General features: G+C 41.2%; 1 protein-coding gene and 1 long non-coding RNA gene across 4 annotated transcripts in view; one reads left to right on the top strand and one right to left on the bottom strand.

The window, feature by feature from the left end:
* The window catches only part of sgcd (sarcoglycan, delta (dystrophin-associated glycoprotein)), a 431,268-nt gene that overhangs the window by 277,178 nt on the left and 130,446 nt on the right, over positions 1-23,644 (top strand). The window lies entirely within an intron of this gene.
* Positions 18,901-23,209, bottom strand: LOC146700815 (uncharacterized). Of its 2 annotated transcripts, XR_014922617.1 has the most exons (5): positions 22,824-23,209; positions 21,316-21,405; positions 20,821-20,979; positions 20,402-20,497; positions 18,901-19,991 (listed from the first exon to the last, which is right to left on the bottom strand). It is a non-coding gene; the product is annotated as an uncharacterized LOC146700815 (long non-coding RNA). The 2 variants fall into 2 exon arrangements; XR_014922616.1 differs by lacking the exon at positions 22,824-23,209 and having other exon boundaries at positions 21,316-22,238.

The following is a 23,644-nucleotide window of genomic DNA, read 5'->3' on the forward strand; positions in this document are numbered from 1 at the left end:
ATACTCGACATGTAATCCGAGTGCAGAGTTTCAGCATGACCACAATTACTGCAACAGTGTCCGGTGAAATTGTTGCTTCTAAGACGAGGACCTGATCTGTGACCACATTCTATCAACTCCAGTCTCGACAGCAACTCATGATGGGGATAAGATGGCAGTTAGACCGAGTCCGTTTGCTATCAGACTGAAATGGTTTCAAGGTGATAATTACAAGTAATCTGTTTGTAATAACACCGTGAAAATCACAAAATGGTTGTTGCCGTCTACAGTCAAGGCTTTACCTCACAGACCAGAAATGGGAAAAACCACAAAATATAACAACTGCAAAATAGAATAAGGGCAGCCTTGCTTTGATATAGAAATAGAACTTAAATAGAATCATTTGGCAACCAGTTGAGTCAGATGAGTTGCAGAATGACTCAAATCGATTGTTAGACGTTGTTTATAGATTAGATTAGACGACGAGTGCTTGCAAACCACTGAGTGAGTGAACTTTGTCCAAGCCAGACTGTGATCACTTCCCACCAGGTGACCTGTGCAGAGGTCGGCCACAGGTTGGGAATGTTGCATGTGCAACCTTCAGACAACAAATTGAGCACTGCAACTGCCTGCAAGTCATTTGCAAAATGCAAAAGAATTCAGTGCAACCGCTCATTTCCCCCCTAGCTTCAGACAATTATTAACAGAAAAGTAGTATTAAAATATTAAAGTATTAAAAACAATCCACATATTTAAAATTCTGGTATTCCCTCCGGTTCCTTTTCAGACTCTGAAAATGGGGAACTATGTTTAAAAAATGGTTATCAAAAGTTCCTAAACAGTTTATGGGTCCTTGTGTTAAAACACATCTTGACTGTTTGATCTCAATCCTCTGTGGTGGCCTATCGAGGCAAAAATACAGAAATTGCATAACATCCAAATGCTTTGAGTGTATTTTTCCTCCATGGAGGGATTCACTAATGATCTTCTTTGATATATTTCACCAACTTAGATTTCATCAGCCTGTTGTACCAGACAAACAGTTCAACTCTTTCAGGGGAACAAACATCAGTGAAGTGTACCGTGACCTAGTACAAACATGTAGTTTCTTATGGTGTCCTGAAAGTTTTCTAATGACATTTTGCAGCTCAAACACATCCCACAAATCAATGCATCAGATCCACTTGATGCAGCTGCTGGTTGTTAGAGCAGAAACGCATCAGGTCACGCATGACATTTTCCCCATCTGAGGAAATGCTGTCCTCGGTATTCTGAGCTATTATGAAAATGTGTGTAAAGTTCAACTTGAGAGCTCCATGCTCTACAAATGGCCCCTTTGAAGTCATGCATTAGTGCAGGTCAGCAGATTATCAATTGATGCAATTGGAACAATTGTGAGTTCACACAAGCAAGCAAAGATACACCAATGCGATTCAATTATTTGTGCACCATGGAGTGTAAAAATGATGTGCGTGGAAATGAATGGAAACGTTTACATGAGACGTTTGGTTGGGTTTGAGCACTCGCCTCCAGCCGAGAGGCTTCAGATCAGAAAGTGACAAGTTTGGAGCGACGTTCACTTTTTACTAATGTCGTTTCTCGCTGCATCACATGCACAGCTTTGGCTAAGCATTAATGCCCTGCTTGCAGCTGTGTTAGTTCAGGGATGCTGTAAGAGCTGACATGCATCTGAAAAATATCACCTGATTATTAAGAATAAATTATAATTAAGGTTTAAAAAAAGACTCGTCTGTCATAATGTTGAAATAAAATGGTTTTATTGGGAAATGTTTCTTCTTCCACCTTGCTGTTCAGTCACATATAGACTTCCCACTGAAGAGTTGATCCACTTTAACTCCTGCCTTTATTAAGATTTTCATTATCATTCTAGTAAAAGTGACCCCATCCAGACTGAGATATGCATTTACATGCATCGCCTGTCAGTTATGTTGTTTCCATGAATGACCTGATGCTTTGAAATCTAAGTTGACGTTAGGAAGGATTCTCCAGTGTCTCCTTTGCTAAAGGAGATAATAAAGGAAGCATTTAGGAACCTTTCCTAAACATTTAGTTTAACCTGGGTAAGAATCTACTTTCGTTTTTCCATCAGTACTGAAGAATATCTTTAGCACTGGATCATTTTGTCCTCTTAATTTGATTTCCAATATATTTACACTTTTCTTGGGTGTTTTGTATGCAATGCTGAACATTTCTATAGTGGGGGTTAAAGCAGCTGTGGACGGTGGGCCACCTGCAGGTGGGCTTCAGAGGCCGTGTCAGAAACAAGAAGAGCTCAGGGCAGGCAAGTCATTAAAAGTTAATAGAATCACCATAAATTTCAAATGAAGAGTTAAAATGCTGCTAATTAAGATTGTACTTAATTAGAGCAGCCACTTTCATTTCACCCACTTTTCCTTTTTCATTATGTCATCAGCCACAACAGTGCAGCTGAAATCCCCCGTGGGCTCCTGCTCTTGTGCTGCTGCTTCTGTCTGAAAAGGTCTGCGAGACCCACAAACTAATCGCTGCATCAGTCGTGCAGAGAGCGGATAATGTGGCAGGAGACTTACGCGCCGATCTGCTCTGAAAGTGTGGATCTGTGCAGGATCTGTAGGCTGTAATGATGCGCTTTGTCTGTACGATCTGCAGCTTCAATCAGGCTCCAGCTGACTTTATGCCTGTGTGCTGTTCGTCATGCAGTTGTGTACAAGTCTGTTACTTCTTCGCCTGTCTCAGGAGACGTACAGCTCGTAGAGCTGCGTTTTCAGCCACCGATTATTTTAAATAGGCTTGCCGCTGCAGCAAAGACAGCCGGGGACTCTCAGATTGAGACAGATTAAACGGGCTGCACCTCATGTACATGGACTGGAGTCGGTGAGGTAATGAGTTAAAGGGGGGAGGGTGAGTGATGTATTAGCTGCCCTCCCACCCGGGCTTTCCACTCCAGCAAACCAGGCCTGTTTCTCAGCCAGAGGAGCTGGCTGCAGGTAGGAGGCGACCAGTGTAACCGAGAGCCTTCGGTGAACACTTCCTTTCATCTTGATTATCTGAACCTCATCTGCCCCCCACGCACACCTAGTCAAAGAAATACAATTTTAAAAACCCTGAGAGGAATTATGTCCTTCCAGGCTGGTCCAAAAAACCTTTTCTGATTCCACCTTAGCCTCATTTAGTGTCTCATTCACAGGATGGGATCGTTGCCATTTCCCAATGTACACTTTCAGTCTTACAAATAAATCATAAATCCTGGCCTGGGGTCATTTAAAAAATATATATATAGACATACATATTTTCCCAAGTATTTGGGTTTAAATCTTGCACCACTGGTGTTGGTTTTGTGGTTTAGTTATGACAAATAAAACTGAAAAAAACAATTTGAAGGCATCACTTGTACAGTATGGATTAAGACTAGAGATAAAAGAAACCCATCCATCCACCCATCTTCTTCCCCCGGGGTCCAGGTCGCAGGGGCAGCGGTACAACTGTTTCGGGGTTCGTCTCGTTGTTGCCCCTCTAGTGCACCTGTTCATTAACACCAAAGCACATGAAACTACTTAAATGACCAGATGAATATCCCAGAAGATTAACTGACTTCATGCTGTGCTCTGATTAAAAAGCATTCCTTTAATTTCTTTAAGCAGTGTATCAAATTTCAGTATTACTGTAATGTAACACAGGTTACTTTTACCTAAACTGCAGCTGAGTCCAAATAGTTTAATTTTAAAGCTGAAGAAATGGTGGTATAGTCACTGAAACATGGCTTATGTGAAACCACTGCACTCGGTCATCGTGCACATGTTTAAATCGAAAATACTCAAGTATCTGCAGCCAGAATGGGACTGAAAACCTTTCTGATCTGAATCAAAATGAAGAAGAAGTCACAGTCCATCACAGAAAGGTTGGATCATCTCTGAGTCTGAATCTAGATAATGTCATTTGAACCGTTTTAGATAATTTCCCGGCCTGGGGCCTGGGGCTCGCTCGGGCCCCTTTGGAGGTGGGGTGCCCCCGGCCTCTCGGCCTAGGGCTCGGTCACTCAGGCGCAGCTGGGGGCCGGCGGAGCTCACGGGCGCGTCACTGCAACTCCCCCTGACTTCTGCTCCGCGGCTGCTGGGCGAGCCCTCATCTGGGACTCTCCTCAGCTCTTACTGGAACAGTGGCGCGGCTGCCCCTCTGTTGGTCTTCCATGGTCTCTTGTGTTCTGGGGGCCTCTGGATGTCTGGAGTTTTGATCTCCTCCATACCCGCTTCACACCCTGGAGGACGGGGCTGTGGCCCCCCCACACTCCCTAGCAGATCATTACATGGAGAAACCTTTGGAATGCAAGCATGCTGATCCACACAGGTATGCACACATGGGTATTCACAGACGCGGACTAAAGCTTTCTTGGCTGCTGCCTCAAAGCACACTGTGCGCTGTCTATCTTGCGTGCTGCACAATATCGTTTATTACTTAGTAAATACTGATATCTATGACTAGCTAGTTTATTGTGATGGTGCTTTGTTTTCTCTATTATTATGTTGCTCTTTGTTGTTTGCTGTCTCCTCTGTTTGTTTTTGTTTGTTTGTTTGTTTGTTTTTTTCTCCATACAGGTGACCCAGGAGTTTTTTTTTTTTTTTTGTCTCTCTTCCCCCCCCTTCTCACCGTCTCTTCTCCCCTTTGGTTTTCTTTCTTTCTCTCCCCCTCTCTCTCTCATTCATTCCCCCTGTCCTATTTATTAAAAAAAAAAAAAAAATGACAAAGGATGAACTGAAGCTCTGCCATCACGTAATGTCGCATACTGCTGTTTCTGATGTCATTTAGAGAGAAAAAAAAAAAAAAAAGAAAAAAAAAAAAAAGATAATTTCCCGGTCCTTTCAGGCATTCATAATACTGTGTACACAGCGCATATTCAAAGAAGGCAATTGATTTACAAAACATCATTATGCAGACGGGCAGAAGTTAACTTTGTTACAGTGGAGCACTTTAACAGGACCGCGGTCGGTCTGCCCGCTCCCTGCTGCCAGCGAGAGATTAATGAGAGGAGGGAGGGACAAATAAGAGAAAACACTCTCCTGTACCCGCTATCCCCACCGGAGCCTGTACTTAAAGCAAAGCTAGGTGAACTGTTGTGACTGCGTGATATGGATCACTGCTCCTGGGAGACAGTGCCGGAGCCAGCAGGTGGAGGTTTGCAGCAGCACCACACTGGGCTGTAGAACCAAAAGCCTCAGCTCTATCGAGTCCCAGAGTGAGGCCGGTGCTGCCAGCAGCTCCAACCCAGAGGGGGAGCTTGACCTTCCTCTCCAGTCAAACCACCAGCACTCACCAACTCCCAGAATGCTCTCTGTCAGATGTTGTTTACTTGTGGCTGGTTGTTCATTAATTGCAAATCCCATCAGTAAATTTGGCAAGGCCATAACTGTCTCTGAATTTGAAGTTGGAGCTGCTGTCATTTTTAGAATAGATAAAGAAAGTTTAAATGTGCGCCTGTGTTTTTGCTCTTTGTTCTGTGTTCACTGGTTCTGTTTTGAGAATCCTTTTCCCCTATAAAAGAGATGCAGACACTCTTCCTCCACCCAAACCGGCATTATTAATTTTTTTTATCGAACGTCTCAGGGCGCCTCTGGGGAATTTTACTGAATAAGACTAAAAATAGAAAGTCAGACCTGAAAGTTTCTTAGAAAAAAAGAAGCTTCTTTAACCTGGCTGTTGGAGTGTTGTCATTAATTTGAAACGCTGCTTTCTGTGCCACCCTTTGTCAAAGTGACCTTTCAACTACACTTATTATCTTGTGTGCTCTTGGGAAAGTTAAAAAAGATTACATATTCCTTCACTTTGAGCCAGTGGTAATCGTGTGAGCAGGTTGTTTTATATCCTGCTGCCATTTGGAACCTCAAAGGAGTGCAAGTAACTAAAGGGGACCTGTGTTGTGCTTTGCCTGCTTTTACAATAGTGGTTGTTCACAGTAAACATGGCCAAAGTTTCATATAATTAGCTGTGCCAGAGATTTAATTAGTTTTGTCTGTTTAACCCAGGGGTGGGGAACTCCTGCAGCTTTTAGACGTGTCACAGCTCATTTAAATGGCTAAATTAGCTCCTCAACATGTCTTGAGGTTCTCCAGAGGCCTGGTGATGAACTAATCATTTGATTCAGGTGTGCTGACCCAGGGTGAGATCTAAAACCTGCAGGACTGGAGTTGGACACCCCGTGGTTAAACTATATGGCTTATGGGGCGTTATCGCAGCGTGGTCACTCAACTTTGTGATCAAACTTGAGAACAAGGCAATGCAGGATTTTGAAATGGAAAGGTCAGAGGTCATGTATTCCGAAAACCACACAATAATACCACAGGTAAATCTATTGGGAGGCTGAGAGGTAGCAACGGCAGCCATCAGTGGTTTTCAAAATGCTCTGAATGGTCACTTTCAGGTTTTCAGCCTAAACTTGACTCAAAATAGACGTCTGAGCATTAAGGCTCCACCTACCTGCTGTTGAAACGTTGTGTCTCTGAGGGGCAGCCAATCAGAAGACAGGTGCTTTTGGCATAATGGCAGGTAAAACAGCTTGTTTCAAACAGAGGATGAAGGGAGGAGTACAAGACAAATGCAGATTATTTTTGAATGTTAAATCTTCCACAGCTATGGAAGATTTCAGGCTGGTAAAGATCTCCTTTGAAATTTGCTTCAGTAAAAGTCTTTTTTTAATTTTTCTGTTGCTGTTTGTGACTCCAAACAGATTTTTTTGTGGAGAAAGCGTGCTCCCTTTTAGCATCCTAAAAAAAATGATATGTTTGCCACAATGGTATCTTTTAATAAGCCAAAAATCTCCCACAGAAATGTCTACACATCTCTGCCTGCAAGATTTATCAAGTTTCAAAGGGAACATAGAGGAGCTGCTTGGTGCTAGACCAAGATGGTACCAGCTAGCACAGGCTTGGAAGCTTTGCAGCTCCTGGAAAACTCTCAACTTATTATTCACTCACCCACGTGCATGCACACAAACACAGATCACATTTTGCAATTGTTTCACATTTTACAGTGAGAGCAGTTTTTGACCCACAAATGCACAGATTACATTTTTCATTAGCAGAGATGAACTTCAAAGCAAAAGTCCTTAGAGGGTAAATCCTGTATCTATGACATTATAGTCTGTATATACAGATGGAAGCTATAGAGTCAACCCGTCACCCATAGCAGTCCTGGCCTGAACCTGGTTCTGCTGGAAGCTTGTTCCTGTTGAAAGGAAGTGTTTGTTCATTACATTATAAAGCAGGTGAGTGTTGTTGTGATTTGGTGCTATATAAATAAAATGTAATTAAACTACACCCACCGGTTAGTGAAGTGCATTTATGAAGCCTCGAGTTGAGTGTTTTGGCTGTGGTCATCTTGGTGTTTTGAAATTGGGCAAAGAGGGGGAATGATCTACAAAATGAACATTATGTTATACTCAATAGGACTTGAAACTTTTAATTGAGGCTGTGACCTCACCAGTGTTACCTGAGGTCATCAATCAAGAGAACGGGGGACCAAGACCAGCAGGTCTGTAGAGAAGATACAGGTTTAAAGAGTCTACAACCAGAAGCTAAATCCAGTACCTGAAACCATTCTTATTCCAGGGAGTTAAGATAAGATAAGATAACCTTTATTAGTCCCACACGTGGGAAATTTGTTTTGTCACAGCAGGAAGTGGACAGGAAGTGGACAGAAGTGGACAGTGTTGAATACTAATACTATATCAAAATGCGCTGGCACCTCTGGCTCACTGTTTAATGCTGGTGTTACAATGCCCCGATGCTGCTAATATTGGGTCCACTGGTAGGCTGCATAAACCATGTGACTCATCCAGATAGCTGTTAATGTCCTGAGTGTGTGCTTCTCCTTTAAATCAGGTTCAGATGCTAACCTCGTTATTTAGCTGCAGAAAAGCTCATGATTTGGGCTAAAATACGCCCGTTCTTAAGATTACCAAAGAAAAGCCAAACCATCGATTGGTTGAGGCGGCCTTTACCAGTCCTTTATGCGATGACCCATACTCGGTTATAATTGTAGAGGCTTTGGAGCAGTTTGTAATATACAGAGCAGGGGAGATGACCTCAAAGCTCCCCCGAGTTGTTTACCTTCTCCTGTAATCTGTGAGAGGAGTGCCACCCATATTTATGGCTCAGAGACACACACACACACACACACACACACACACACACACACACACACACACACACACACACACACACACACACACACAGCTGAGTTAAATTCGGCCTGTCATATAAAAAGCTGTGGTGCTTGTTGTTGTGCTGGTTTATGGGACCCAGTGATTTGAGCCAGAGTGGTGCAGTGGCAGCTGGAGAGTCTTCAGTCCGCCTTAAAACAGTATCATTTTCTATTAACCTCTGGGTGAGGCTATTTAAGGTGTCCTGAAAGCAAATAACCACCATTGTTTGTATTTCTCTTCAGCCCGTAGTTGTGCCTGACATTTCTCCTTCGTTCAATGTGCCCTTTTCTAGTAAACGCTGCTTTACCGCATTTAGCGCTAAATTGAATTTTCACTTGCAAATAATAATCATTTTGTGTCATTGCCAACGATTGCAGTACAAGAGTGATTTTTGATTGTATCACAGGTGGATGAGAGTGCATGCTGTGGATGCTTTTCATTGCAATGTTGGAGTGCCTGAAGGCACTGGGACTTTTTTAGTACCGTTAAGGTAAGTAAATAAAACAATGTAAAACAATAAAACTATAAAAACAGCATAAGAAGAAATTAATCAAATGCTTTTCTAAATAAAAATGTCTTCAGCTGTTTCTTAAAAGAATCAATGGAGTCCGTGCAGCGAAGAGACAGTGGGAGAGAATTCCACAACCGTGGTCTGAAAGGCACGATCACCACGAGTTTTAAAACAAGTGCGCGGTCGTTAAATTCAGTTAAAAAGACTCCGGCAGGGCCAGGAGGTCGGTAGATTAAAATACAATAAAAGGTGTGCAAAGAGCCGACCTTGATCATCTGAAGTTCAAATGAGGTAAAAGAATCCGAATTCATCAGTCTGCATGTGAATCTGTCCTGGTGCACAACAGCGAGACCTCCGCCACGTCCCGAAAGACGTGGAGCTCCGATGACGGAGCAGCCAGACGAACAAATTTCCTTCAGATGTATATAATCCATGTTTTGTTGCCACGTCTGGGGCCATCAGACCATAGATTCCGAGCTGGGAACTGAAGTGTAGCGTCAGCACCAGGTGACAGTAGATGAATTGGTCGTAGGCACCGGGATTCTTCCCACATCCAAGAAGCTAATCTTCGGTACCTTCTCAGTCGCACCTGGACACCGGCCCTGGTTCCCCTACTTCTTTTCTTCGTGTTAAATCCCACCGATATGTACGGTAACATGCAGTCAGGTGAGGAACACACAAAGGGTGGAGGGAAAAATTTCCTGTAACTGTCCCAGCTGTCACAGTAGCTCTCCATTGAATCTTTGATATACAACATCATGCCCCAATCATAAGTATTGGTGGCAGAGACAAAATCAAAACACAGGACGGTAAAAATAATATTGCAAGTGACAACAGCGGCCAGTATAAAACTATACCAGCGAGCTGTACTAGCGGCACAAGCGGCAAAGCCAAACACAGGCGCCATCTTGTCCAAGGGAGGTATTCTTGGCATGCTGAACTGGGTCAGTTAAAACTGTTTAACTGCACGTAGCATTATTTTCTTGTGTATTTCTGTGCTTCCTTCTCTTCATCCATCCATCTATTCAGTTTTCTTACACTTTGGGTCAAGAGTAGTCTGCTTAATAGAGGCCTCCTGCCTCCATCTCCTGCTCTTTTAGAGCTCTGCTGAGGCGATCCCGGAGTCATCAATTCTCCCAAAGTTATCCTGATTTATCCTGAAGTTTCCTGGTCGTTGGCAATGAACACAATGCCTCACTTCAGAGGTATTGTGTTTATGGCTGAAAAACAGTTTAAATAAAATCGCCTTATATTCATAAAACACCTCAACTGGCTACTCGTGATGTAGAGGAGGAACAGACCTCCTGAGTGACTGAGCTCCTCGTCCATCTTTGACAGTGGACCCAAAACCACTTCAAAGCAAAGGTCATTTCCAGTGCTACCTGTTCAATTCGCAGTCATTATCGGGGGGGGGGGGGGGCACTGGAATAGCTCACTGAGTGGAGTGGGCTGTGACTCATAAGCTGTAAGAGTCTTGCAGAGGCTGCTGATGCTGTCAGGTCTCAGTACAGGACAAAAAGCTCCCCAAATATTCAAAGTGATTGTTAGCGATGATGAGTAAACCTCTCTGCTTAAGACAAACCAAAAGTTTGTTTTTGATCTGTGTCGATAAGCATTTGTAACTTTTTGTGCCCTGATGAGTTGGAAGTAGAAGAAAAGGGGAAAAAGCCAGAAATCATTTAGACTTCGACCTCTCATTCATTTTTCAGTCACTGCCCACAGCTTGTGGCCGTATTTGAGGGTAAGACTGACCAATCAAATGACAGCTGTGCCTTGAGGCTCAGCTCGTCTTTGATCCGCTTGTCAATCTCACACTCTGCTTTTCCCCAACTTCAGAGCAAGAGCTCAAGGTAGCTAAACTTTTTGAGGCAACAACTTATCCCCAGCCCAGAGCAGAAAATCCACCTGATTTTGCGATTGAGCACCACGGCCTCAGATGCGAAGTTTTAACTTTTTGTTCCTGCCACTTTGCATTCAACAGATCACTTGGTGACACTAACAGGACCACATCATCTGCAAATCACACAGACGTGAGACCACTGATGGTGTAACCAGCTACTCCTAGGCTGCTCTAAAAACTCTATTAAACTTTATTTTAAAAAATGCATTTAAACTTAGATTGCATGCTTACATTTTAGGAGGCAGCATTTTTCCTAAAAGCAGGTCTTTAAATTTTTTAACTCTTTAAGTGATTTTTTTCCTGAAAATGCAATTATAACTATTTCAGCAGGTAAAAAAAGGACAGGCTACAATACGAGACCATTTTCTCTTTGCAGATAGCATTTTAGTCATAATGCATTTGAAGATAAACATTCCTGGGTCTGCTGTGAACTGCTGGTGATAGTGACAGGAGAAAGAGCTGTAATTTTCCCTCTGATTGCAGCCTGCCTTCCTCCGAGTAGCATTGATAAGCTTTTTCATGGGTGAAAAAAGGTGTGGGCTGGGAGAAATTTAAAAAAAAAGAGAAGATGGAGTGGAGGAGGAGCGGGTGCTAATGGAGCAGATGATTATGGCTGATGCCTTTGATTACAGATAAAAGAACAAACAACATTATTCTTTTTAATGTTTGTCCACCTATAATTTTACCATGATGTTGGATTGTGATATTTCTGGCTTCATACAGTCACAGCAAAGGTTCTGATACATACACTGTTCAGCCTCAGGCTCAAGTAACACCCCGAATAATTTTCTAATTATCATGTTAATGTTTGAAAACAGGCACTATGAAAGGAGGGTGTCCTGTCCTAAATCCTTAGTACACCACTCAGTGTTTGTTATATACAAACTTAAACTGAAATGAAAAATCAGCTTGATGATGTGTAGCGCCAAATCACAATCACAGCTACCTCAGTGAGCTTTATTTTTGTAAGGTACAGATCTTGCAATAAAAGAGGCGCGGCCATCTGTCATGACTGGTTGGAAAGTGTTTGGTTAAGAAGTGGAGCGGCTCTTCCAGATTGCCTCTAGTGTTACACTGTCAGCTAGCTAGCTTGGTTAGCAAGCTACATCCACAAACAGCAAATGTGCATGAGACGGATGTGTGTCTGCTCGTTAGTGTTAACACGCTAGAACCTCGCACACCAAAACTGGGGCAGAAATGCACTGAATGGTTCAATTAATCTCACTGGACTCTGTATTATTTGTCAGACGATTACATAAAAAATGCTCCAGAAGGAACTGACACTAAAAACAGGGCTAAGAGGTCATCTTCATCAACGCCAATTAGAAGAGGTAAAGCCCTGCAGACAGGAGCCCCCAGCTGTCACTCAAAATGTCCCGTTGTTTGAATACTGAATGACTTTAAACTCTAATAAAATCAAATGATGTGAGTTTTAAAAATAAAGTTGTTTGCTACTCGCCCCACAACTCTGAGGCAAATGATTTGAAGAAAAAAATTGTTGAATTAAGCTTTAAATGGAAATTAAGTTTTTACTGTTGCTCCAGTTTTGGCAGCATCAGTGGCTCAGTTTTTTTTTGTTTTGTTTTTTTTATCACTGCACTTGAATTGAAACCATTCAATACATTAAATAAATTAAAGAATCTGACTAACACATAACTCTTTATTTAGATCTTCTTTGTAATATGCATCTGTCTGCAATCTGGCTTTAAGAAAGTTACAGTAATACCTGACAAAAACAGGTACAGGTCATAAGAAGGTGGAGTTTTGGCTTTAAGAACAACTTTAAATAGATTTAAAAGAGAAAAAAAACAATAGCAGTCAGGGTCGAGGCTCACATGGTTTTCTTCATTCAAGTCCAGCTTCCTCCCCCACGAATTAGTCCCAGGCTGCATCCAAACAGCCCATTCTTGCCACTAGAATGCAGAATTGGATACTGGCAGCATTAAATCCCATCCTGTTGATGAGATCCGAGTTACTGGCTCGCACTGGGGACAATTAAACCCGTGCACCTTCAGCAGCCTTTACTGAAAGGTCATCAGAGAGAGAGAGATTGAAGAAAGAGCCAAGAAAGAGAAGGGGAGAGGGGAAAAAAGGTCGACCCCGACACCTTCGCCGGTCTGTTTTCACAGTTCACATGCAATTCATTTTAGCTGAATTAAAGTAATGAGAGAGGGACAATAGGCAAGCCGTACATTTAATACTGTGAAATGGAGTTACAGACGAAGAAACTAATTATATTTGAGGCAGAGTCTGCTAAATTCATGAATTCAGCACTCAGGGGATGACTAATAAACCTAAACTTCAAGATTTTATAGCCCCTAATGGGAAAATTAGCTCGCTGCAAGACATTCAACAAAATGCATAATTACAAAACATGAGGAGATAAAAACACAAAAGCACACATAAATGAAAAAGAATGGCCTGGCGGGTTGCTGGCTGAGAGATGTTTAAATCTTGCCCTTAACGTACTTAATGCTCGTCTTGCTTTTTAACTCCCAAATACAACAATCAGAGGAATTTAATGAACCCCAAACGAAAATAAGTACATGAAGATTTGTACACACCTACCACTGCTAAGGGTGCTGATGGATGGCTGTACTTTATTTCAAGTTTATTTCAAAACTTGCTCTTAAATGCAAACTTGGAGAGACATAAATTCCAACATTTAATTGTGGTAATCAAGTAAAGCAATCTGGGGGCATTTTTACTCCCAAAATCAGACCGATTACAACGTTTTATTTCATGAAAGAACATCAAAACACAGAACATTAAAGCCATTTCAGTCAAGAATATCACAGTCAAAGAGAGCGTTCTTTCCACCTGCTTTCATTCAGTAGAGCTCTGTTTCCCCATCAAGACCCCTGGTAGAGAAATCAGCATGTAAAAGTAGATGGGCTGGAGATGGGTTGCAAAGTGGCTTGCAAAAGGCTGCAGTAACTGAAGGGAAGCAAAAGCAGTTTAGTGTATCCTATTTGCCAAAAATAAGAATATCAACTGAGCAGTCAAGCTGACATCACACGCCGCATTGGCAGCTGTTCAGTCTTGACAACAGGGTGTTTAATACTGTCACGTCTAATTACTCCCTAGTGCAGGAACCTCGGCACCATTACTGGAAGGGTCCCTGTTTTTGTTATAAACAACTACTTCTTTTGACTTGCACACTCTCGAAAATTAAAGAAATAAAGAACCTTATTTGATACCGACAGTGGTCTTGTCAGTGGGATCACACCCTCTCAAATAGACCTGTGAGTACCACTGACAGGCAGCACTTATGTGTATCCCTGTGGTTTATACCTATGGTGGCAATTTTGTTCTTTAATGTAACAGTACAAAAACCAACTTTTTTCAAGGACACACGGATGTGAAAAGGGAATTAATTCATACGTCCAGTCTCTTCCTCTAATCCTTATCAGGGGGCTGGAGCCTATCCCAGCTACCACAGGGCGAGAGGTGGGGTACACCTTGGACAGGTTGCTAGTCTGACAGAGGCGGCCCATATGCTCTAAAGCTGGGCAGACACTGTGCGTTTTTTGTTTTTTTTCCAGTCACTTTAGCCAGCTTCTGCTCAAACTGCACGATTGACTCGCAGGGGTTAGAAGTTCATAGGTCACGATGCAGATCTCACACTATACGGCCCGATGCTCTGATGCGACCTGAGTGCTCACACTGTGCGTCCATAAAATGAAGGTTATAAAAGAAATTCTGTCGCTTGCTCTCCCTCTCTGTCTTTCACTCACACACACACACCACCACCATCAACTTTGCTAAATTGCTAATGAAAAACATGATCAGGCAGCTGTGATTGAGCAGCAATGTAAATCCACCTATTTTCACGGTTGTTGTGGTCGTGATAATTTTGTGAGGCCACATCGAAAAGGCTCAGGTGAGCTTGACATAGTTCTACAAGTTGTGCCTCCATCGCTTGTGTCCAGATCACACGCTGCACTGCCGTGCTGCGCCGTCTTTTTCGCTGACATTTGTGTTTGCGCGTGAGCAGCGTGAGAAACTGCGCTGACAGCCTCACGACGGTCGCGAGGATTTCAAACGGGTTTGAAATTTCAAACAGGTTTGAAATCATCACGACCAAGCGATTGATGATCGGGATGATCGTGAGATGTTAATCGCTTCTCGTTACCCCATGTATACTACACGATGCACGACACACAATGAAGGCCAAAATCGGGCCGATCGCCAAAACGGTCGCACGACTCAAAAATCGGCTCAAAATGGGCCAAAAATCGCACAGTGTGCGCCCAGCATAAGGTTAATACAGAGGTTTGAAAGGGAATTTATTTGATATATTATTCATGTATCTATATGAAAACTGAGCTGCATTTGTAAAGCACTTATCTAGTCTCACTGACTACTCAAGCCTGTATTTATGTCACATCTGAACCAGTGGTCAACTTAGAGTCACAAATGTCCCCATCAAGCACATCTTTGGGAGTGTGGCAGGAACCAGTTGCAACAACCCTTATTGTGTTATAGCACCACTAGGGGGTGGTTTCCCTACTGTTATAGTAGTTGGGGGGAGTCTAGTGGGTGTGTGAGTATAGCGGCAGTCATTACATGCAGCTCATGTCATGTTCTCAGGAGAAACCTTACTGTTGTAACAGGCTGGCGCCGGCGACTACCGATCCCCGCTCATGTATGTACAAACAGAGTAGAGCCGTGGAGACCAGGCTTGTATGGTCTTATGTTGCTGACAATGAATAAAAGTCTGTTTGAATTAACTGACTGGCTTCGAGTTATCCGGCTAACCTCCACACCACACTCTCGCTGGACCTGCTAGCCGCTCCTTCCTCACCAGACTGCTGTTACACAGTGCATCCAGAGAAAAGGCACAAGGCACAGGGAGAATAAAGGCCCAGAATCTGTTAAACTTCCAACCACCATATAATCATTCCAAATGCAGCACAGAGTGTTTTAAGTGCTTTTCATTAAGCTTAAATAAGCAGTTAAACCTTGAAATTCACAAGTAAGCTTTTTCCCTTACTATAACTTCTTTTTGCGTTTGGTCAAAAACAGACTGCTTTGTGATATTGGATCTCAAACAGTAAAATATGTTAGTTCATTTTACTTCTTTTCAGTCTTTCAAAGATAAACTTAGTTACCGTCCTCCATCCATTCATTATCAGATGTCGGGTTGCAGTGGCACCAGACTAAGCTGGTATTCCAGACATTTTCTCACCAGTTATGCTTTCTACTTCCTCCTGTGGGATCTCAAGGCACTCCCAGGCCAGCTGAGAAATATAAACAATTGGTCTGCCCTAGGGTCTCTTTCCAGTTTGGCATCCCTGGAACAAACCTCCAAAGGGAGGTGCCCAGGAGGCACCCTGGGCTCCCAAACCCCCTTAACAGGCTCTTTTAGACCCCCAGCTCCTCACAGTTTCTCTAAGGCTGAGCCCAGCATCCCTACAAATTACACTAATTTCAGCTACTTAGCTCTCTCTTCACCAGTTGGATACAGGGCCCACATTACTGCTGGGACTGCACCCATCCACCAGTCCAACTCGCGCTCCATGTTCCCATTACTTGTAAAAATGATCCAGAGATACTTGAACTTGTTACTCCAATAATCATCTTTAGGGGTAGACGTGTGTAGACTGTACTTGTATGGATGGACTTTTACTGCACCCCATTTCTCAGTAATAGTGGCATCTCAGTCAAAATTCTAGCAGTTCTTTTCAATTTTGTGCTTCACACATGTTCATTGCTGCAGTCTAGCTTAAATATTTCAGTGAAACTCATTTGAAGGCTAGAAATAGACTGAAAGAAGTAAACTGTTGGTTATCATCAACGGAAACCAATATGTCCTGATGAGGTAGCCTGGATGGACAATGATGCGCGGTTTACGACACAAGATTACATTCAACAATCACTGATTAGCGCATTCAGTCCGGTGGGGAGACGAGTGGGTAAAATTACCTGTAGCTGTGATTTGTGGTTGGAGTAAAACGGCTGTTGTCACTCCACATCCAGTAATTGACACCTGCACCAAACAAGACATACAAAGGTTAAAACAAGTAAAAAGAAGGAGCCTCATCAGACACTGACAGTCAACATGAATTTTTCCCTTAATGTGTAATTAACTAGGTCTCCTTAAAAACTTAACTGGTCCAGACATTAACCGTCGTGGAACAAATCACAGCAGCGTGCTGACCGATTAGCACGTGCATAGACTAGCTCCGTTCATACCGGCCCGTGCAGGACTGGAGTTAGAAACCGTGCACAAAAATGCAAATTTCTAGTTTGTTTTTCATGCCAGTAATTTTAATTCATTTGCTCAAATTATAAATAAAAGATGTATCCGTGAGACTTTTTTAGGGTTTCATTCTCTTGTTTTTATCACCAACATGATTCCTGTCATATGTCTAATGGTGTGCTTGGAGACGAGTCTAACGTGTCAGCACAGGCTGAATTTGATTAATTAATCTCTCGCCATCTCGGTGCTAATAAGTGAATGGATCTTTGTTTTTCTGCCCAAGGACTTGTACTTTTTTATTGTGTTTTTTTTCTTTCTCCCCCTGAGTGTTCAAACATCTGCTCATATATAATAAACAGTTGGAAAACAAACCGTCTGCTCAAAGAAGCTGCGGTGGGCTTTTTTTTTTTTTTTTTACTGGCTAAACAATTAAATTAAATCAAAGAAATACTCTGTAGATTATTTGATAATGTTATCATCTGAAGAATTCCTGCTGACTGTCATCAGAAAGTTTCTTTACTTAAATGCAACTTTCTTTACTTTCTTATCTGCTGTTCTGTAAGAGTAAGAAAAGTGATTTATCCAGACATTGTTTATGACAGAGCAGTTCATGTGATTTTGTTTGAGTGGGAGTGTGTCTGAGTGGGTTTGGTCTCCCTCCTGGTCGAGTGGAGCAGCTGACTACAGACATTTTTTTTAAAACGAAGGCTTTTGAAGCGGGTTCAAGACAAGTTCAAGAATATAACAAGGCGTCAAACTTTGCCGAGCGATTTAAACTCAATTCATACTCAAGTAATGATTCATCCATCATGCTGCCTGCTGCTTTGCGAACAGTATTGAGCCTGATATTGACAGCGGTGCGATGAAAAAAAATACATTCCCATCATCTCTCAACTAAGAAGAAGTAACAAGTAGCTCTGCTTCAGAAGTTAACTGGCAGATAAACACTGTCTTTGTTGGGCTTAGATGTTCACTGCACGAAGTGATGTCGGTGTTTGATTACTCACAAAACACACACACACACACACACACACACAAAACCTCCAAATACTCTGCTAATGAGGCATCAAGTGGCTATTGTGAACGATTAAACGACTGTGACGTGAGGGTTATTAGTTTGAGCCTGACAGACTCAAACACCAGGACTCTATCCCCGTAATTACTACTGCTGACATACCCTTGAGCAAGGTCCTTCACGCCCAGTCTGTCAGCTAATGCCAGCAACAGGTCATCCAGTAGTTTACTCGCTAAGAAACTAATTTGCTTTGGCTTCTTTGTGTCATCATGCATTCTTTCTTTCTCTGGCTAAAGTTAGTTTTTACCTTCACAACAAAGAACATAACAGGTTTGGCTAAACAATGGAATGAGTGAAAATATTCCAATCAAATTCTTTTCTCCCTGATTTTCAGTCTGAAAAGCTTTTTTTTAAACACGGTCTAAGCCTCGAACAGGCAAGCGCCATCCAATCAGAACAATGAGGCCACAGGACGTAGAGAGCGCAAAGGAGATCAAACAGCCTGGAGAGCTTTTAAAGCTGACAAGCACTCAGTGTAGCTAGCTATGCAGTTAGCATGCTGTTAAACGATTCTTGCTGTTTTTCAAAAGAAAACTTCCACATAAAAGGCACTCAGTCGCTTTCTAAATACAGTGTAAAAAAGAAAAAGTTGAGAAAACTTAAAATTTCAAGGCAACATGATGCAAGAGATTTTTGAGTTTTCTCAACTTCTGCCAACTGTAGTTGACTTAACTAATATTTTCATGTTCTGCCAACTTGGATCTACTTGTTCACCTAATTAGGATAATCCTGTAAGTCTAACAAAGAAATTCTGGTTTCAATGCCATGTATTTCTGCCTTCACCAAACAAAGATATTCCTGTTGAATTAACATAAAATTATTCCCTCCAAGGCCATGTATTCCTAAATTCACCAAACACAGATATTCTTGTTGAATAATCATACAATTCTTACTCCAGTGAGTTGAAAATTTACCAATATTAATAAAGAAAAATGTATGCTGTTATCGTACTTGAAAAAACACTCAAACAGATATAGAATAAAACAAAGCACAACTGAATGTTATGTAAAAACGTATTTATTTTTTTCAACAGTACTTTCAGTATATTTCAGAAGGTCATGGGCAGTGGGGTGAATTTCTGTAAAAAAGCAAACAAACAGAAAAAAAACGTGTTGCCAGTTTCTTTAGGGTGCTTTGAGCACCCCAGCAGAGACATTAAAATTCCAGAGTCCAGAAAAAAAGAAAAGTGTCCAGCAGCTTAGTCATTCACGTTCACACCCTGACTGTCCTGTAAAAGCTTAACTTAACTATTGCACACTAAATAGGGTAGTGCAACAAACAATTGCCTATGTACCCAGACATTGACATTTTACATGGGCTCACTATGATGAACTACAGAAGTCAAAAGTTATTAGAAATGTTACCATCAATGAACAGCGAACTATCAGGTAAAATACCAGTTCCATGCTTCAGGTGGAGTGAAAAACACTATAACAAATCTTTTAAAATCCTACAAGACAAAATTTCACCATAGATTCTCAATAATACAGATTCATCTGACTAATATTTACATTTCAAATAATCACTTATTCACTTCACCTTCATATTGACCGACCAGGTCAAAATGAACCATTCTGTTTTGACTGTTCCTTCTTTTCTCCCTTCTTCCTTTCCTCCCTCTTTCCTTCACTTATTCCTAATTAATTTTAACAGTTCAAACACTAAATATGCAACTCTTTGTAACAGGTGAACAATTATATAGAGGGAAAGGGGTTGAACTACTGTTTTTTTTTTTTGTTTGTTTTTTTACATGACTCTACAATGCACTTGAACATGTTTAAGAACAAGTTAAACTCATGTCTGGCTTCCCCATTAACAGACACAGCAAAAGCTTTGTTTTTAGAGACCTTATGCGCTGTGAGCATCGAGAGCCACCGAGTTCAAAAAAGATGCCCTGAATTGCTTCAAAGGTAAACTCATCTGCTTTGGATAATCAATGTTGAGGGCATACAGAAGGCCAAAGAGGTATGCCAAGGCAGTAGAGAGGTCTGGAATGTTATGTAGCACGATGTCCCCTTCCAACACAACAGCCTGTTCTCAAACAGAAGTATTGGCATCGTCATCTTGCAGGATGGTGAGGATGGCAACTGATGCACCGTTCAACACTGGTTCCAAAATGTCAGTGTCCTGAAGAGAAGAAAAGTAAAATATGAATTATTGAAAGCTAAGAAAAATTAAAGACAAAGTACATTTCTAAAGATCTTAACTTTAACCTCTATACCATGATGCTCATTTGACTCATGGAGGTTTTAAAAAGAAAAAGCTTATTTTCCTTTAATTAACGGCACAATATCTTTCACCAACCAACCTTGTGATGAGTTTTGTACAAAAATATTTTCTGCTGTTGAACTCCCACTAAAAATGCCCAGGTGCTCCTCAGCAGAAAAAAAAGCAGCGAGAGTTATGACAACTGCAATCCTCACCATAAAATTATCTGGACTGCACTGAGGAAGTGGACATTTCCATTTTGGATTAAATCATCTTTTAAAAACATCTCATAGCAACTAGTTTTTCTTGCATTACTTTTTTGTACTTACTAAGCACTTCAGGAAAACCTGTGTTGCATCCTCTCCGAGGAAAATGGGCAGGCCTCTCAGTGCTGCTGTCTTTCGGTGGGACACAATGTCAGATGTCTAAAGAGTATTCAGTGGAAAACAAGCATTTAAATTAGTATAGTAACGTGGTGTACCTACACACAATGCAAAATCAGAACTCTTATAGTAATGAAAATAAAATACAGATCAGGCCCAGCAACATGTAAAACTTAAAAAAACAAAACACCATTTTAACGATTTTACTTTCTTTTTACAAATTAAATAAAATACCGCCAAATAAAAACAAAGTAATGACTGATGACATTCATTTCCATTGATGTGTTTTGGCTGAAGCCAACATTTTTTTCTGTTATGACCAAGGTATACTCTCTTCTAAAAATGTCAGGTAAAGGAGCACTTACCTGTTCATCAAGTTTATCCAAGAGGTCTTCCATGTCCTCACCAAGAGCTTCCTTCTTAGACCGGTATAGTTTCAGCAGGCCAGGCACAAATTTGTCGAGGGATGCATTGAACGTCCCCAGGAGGTCTTTGCTTGTGATCCGATGAAATTCTTCAGATATCTAAACAAGACAATAACCAAAATATTGCCATTTATTCAGCACAGAAAATTTCTGGGTAGCTGCCTTGTACAGTCTGCACCATGTTGTATGCCTGACTGTGTTATCAACCGCAAAACCTACTTCAAAAATCTCTCATGAATACACATTTTGCACAGGAATAGAAACACCCTCCACAAAAAACAGTATCAATATGCAAATATATATTATGTTCACACTGAAATGTGGAATTTTTGTGGATTTTTACTATTGAGTGTGACCTTGAGAGGTGTGATCGTAATGCTCCAGGTGTTTTAAATACACATACACAGTCTGTGTGAATGCATGGCCAATGTGCACCTTGTCCGTGATGAAGGCGGAAATGTTTCAAAAGAGTCTCTTGACTGGAGCTTGTGAATTTGCAAAATCGGCATTGCATGAAATCCACCCCTGAAACACAAGAGACATAGTCAATTTTGCCAAAAGCACTTTTGCAATGGGATAAAACATCCATATCTAACACACAGAAGGAATCCATAGATGCAGGAGCTGAATACATCAACAAGCCAAAACCAGAGACATCATGAAAAAAATATGTAAGGAATCATATTAACTTACATATAACCACTTGTCTACTATATCAAGTATATGATTGATAACATACATGACATGTAACATAAATGCAAGCTTGAATTCAAACATTTTTTTGTTACTATGATAAAAAAAATGCAATAACTAAAGAAAAAATAATACTATCTGTAACACAATATACATCAACAACACACAATCATTCCTTAAATATTGTCTCCTTCCCCATTATGTAAAAAGCTCTGAAAATGTAGCAATCTTATAATACAGAGCATGAAGTACAACTTTAATTTGCGTGTGACATTAACTTACAGTACATTAGGCAATCTTACACCAGCTGACAAACTGTCAAGTCAGCTTTAAACATTACTTTAAAGTAACAGTGCTATTGAAAAAGTGAAAAAACAATATTAGACAATATGCAAGTTACTTATATCACTGTCATATAATTGGCGCACATATCCTACACCGACCCATGAAAGCGTCTCCATGACAACGCGTGCTTGGCCCAGTTTGTTGTCAAGGTTAACATAACGTTTTCATGCAAAGATAACATTGAAACTGGTTACAAAACGGGTAATAAGCTAATAAGTTTTACCATGGCAGAAGTGCTGTAAAAAGCCAGTGTGAGATACCGTCATTTAGTGATGTCTGTCTAAATATCAGAGTGTTTAACATTAAACATTACTTTTTGCGCTGGGCCACTACTCTGAGCTAAAACCTTCAGAGGCTGCTTGTAGCCCGATTACGACACAGCGGCGCGACGAAGGCTGCCCAAATTCATAGTGGACTCCTCTAAATGTGTCCGAGAAATACGTCCTCCTTACAATAAGCATCACTTAAAATGTTTGCAATATTGAAACATTTCAATATAATGTAGAAAAAAAACAAGAAAAAAAAGTTACGGATCGGACTCCCCGATCCTTATTGCGCATGTGCAAATTCTACCTGTGGAATTAGTTTTAATATTACTCTTTCTGGGTCACAAAATAAACTTTTAAGATATTTTCAGGCGTTAATGTAGCTGTGTAAATTGCTAATATCTGTTCAGTTTATTAAGACAACATATGCTTGCAAAAGCGCTCCGACGTTTTCGGAGACGTCTGTTACCCACCAGCTCGATAGCTAGCCGGGGGGAAATCAATTAAGTCACTTAGATAACTTAAAAATGCTATAGTTGGCCTTTTTCAGTGTTTTACTAGTTCCATCCTCCCGGGTCCTCAGGAGGATGCAGCCTAGGCGCTTGTAGAAAATCTTAATAACACATGTAGTTAGCTTACCTGCTAGGGTAAATGGTCGGAGCTCCAGCACCTGTCCAAAAGAATTATACACTCCAACTGCAGAAGTGAAAATCCTCAATGGTCGAAAAATTGCAATTTACATCCAAATCTAGCCACGATGGTTCAAATTTTCTTAGGAGGTTTTTAGTCTAGAACACATGGTAAACCACTATCACACAGCTCAGGTCTGCTCAGGCTCAGTTGAAAGTCCGTTTGGTTTAGTTCAAACTTGTTCAGACCACATGTGCCAGTCATCTACGGGGTTTCCCACTGGTTCCCAACTTGACTCAGAAACTCTGCTCAAAAGTTGATAATCTTTGTTATGCTGTCTAGAAAATCTTAGTTAGGACAACAATGAAAGAAATTTGTTGGGTAGACAAGCTTTTTTAGGTTGTAAATGGAAAGTTTTATTTCTAACTCAGTTTAATTTAAAAACTTTAGTGAAATCAACAATTGCTAGTTATCGTTTTTACAGTGTATACTTGAATGAACCCTGTATCGCTATGTGGAAAAATGTAACTAAAAAGAACAATGAACCATACGATGTAGAGCCCACTAATGAGCACAATCACGGCACAAACTTTGGATCTTTGAAAGATTGCATCGCTGTGGAAGTCAGAATTTTAGAAATTTACTGTCATCTCATTAAGAAGAATAAAAGTTTAAATACCCAGCAGGTGATTGGGTGGATCAGAAACCCACAGTGGTTCTTCAAAGGAGCCAGACTGAATCACAAACTGAACCGTAAACGTGAAAAAACATGGAGGTAGCTGACTGACAGGTCGTTAGCCAAGGGGGGATGTGTCCAAGTCCATGTGTCT

Source organism: Copadichromis virginalis, linkage group LG10, assembly GCF_057382275.1.
Source record: "Copadichromis virginalis isolate Kocher_CV1m ecotype Utaka linkage group LG10, C_Virginalis_male_GT1.1, whole genome shotgun sequence".
In the NCBI taxonomy this organism is placed as follows: domain Eukaryota; kingdom Metazoa; phylum Chordata; class Actinopteri; order Cichliformes; family Cichlidae; genus Copadichromis; species Copadichromis virginalis.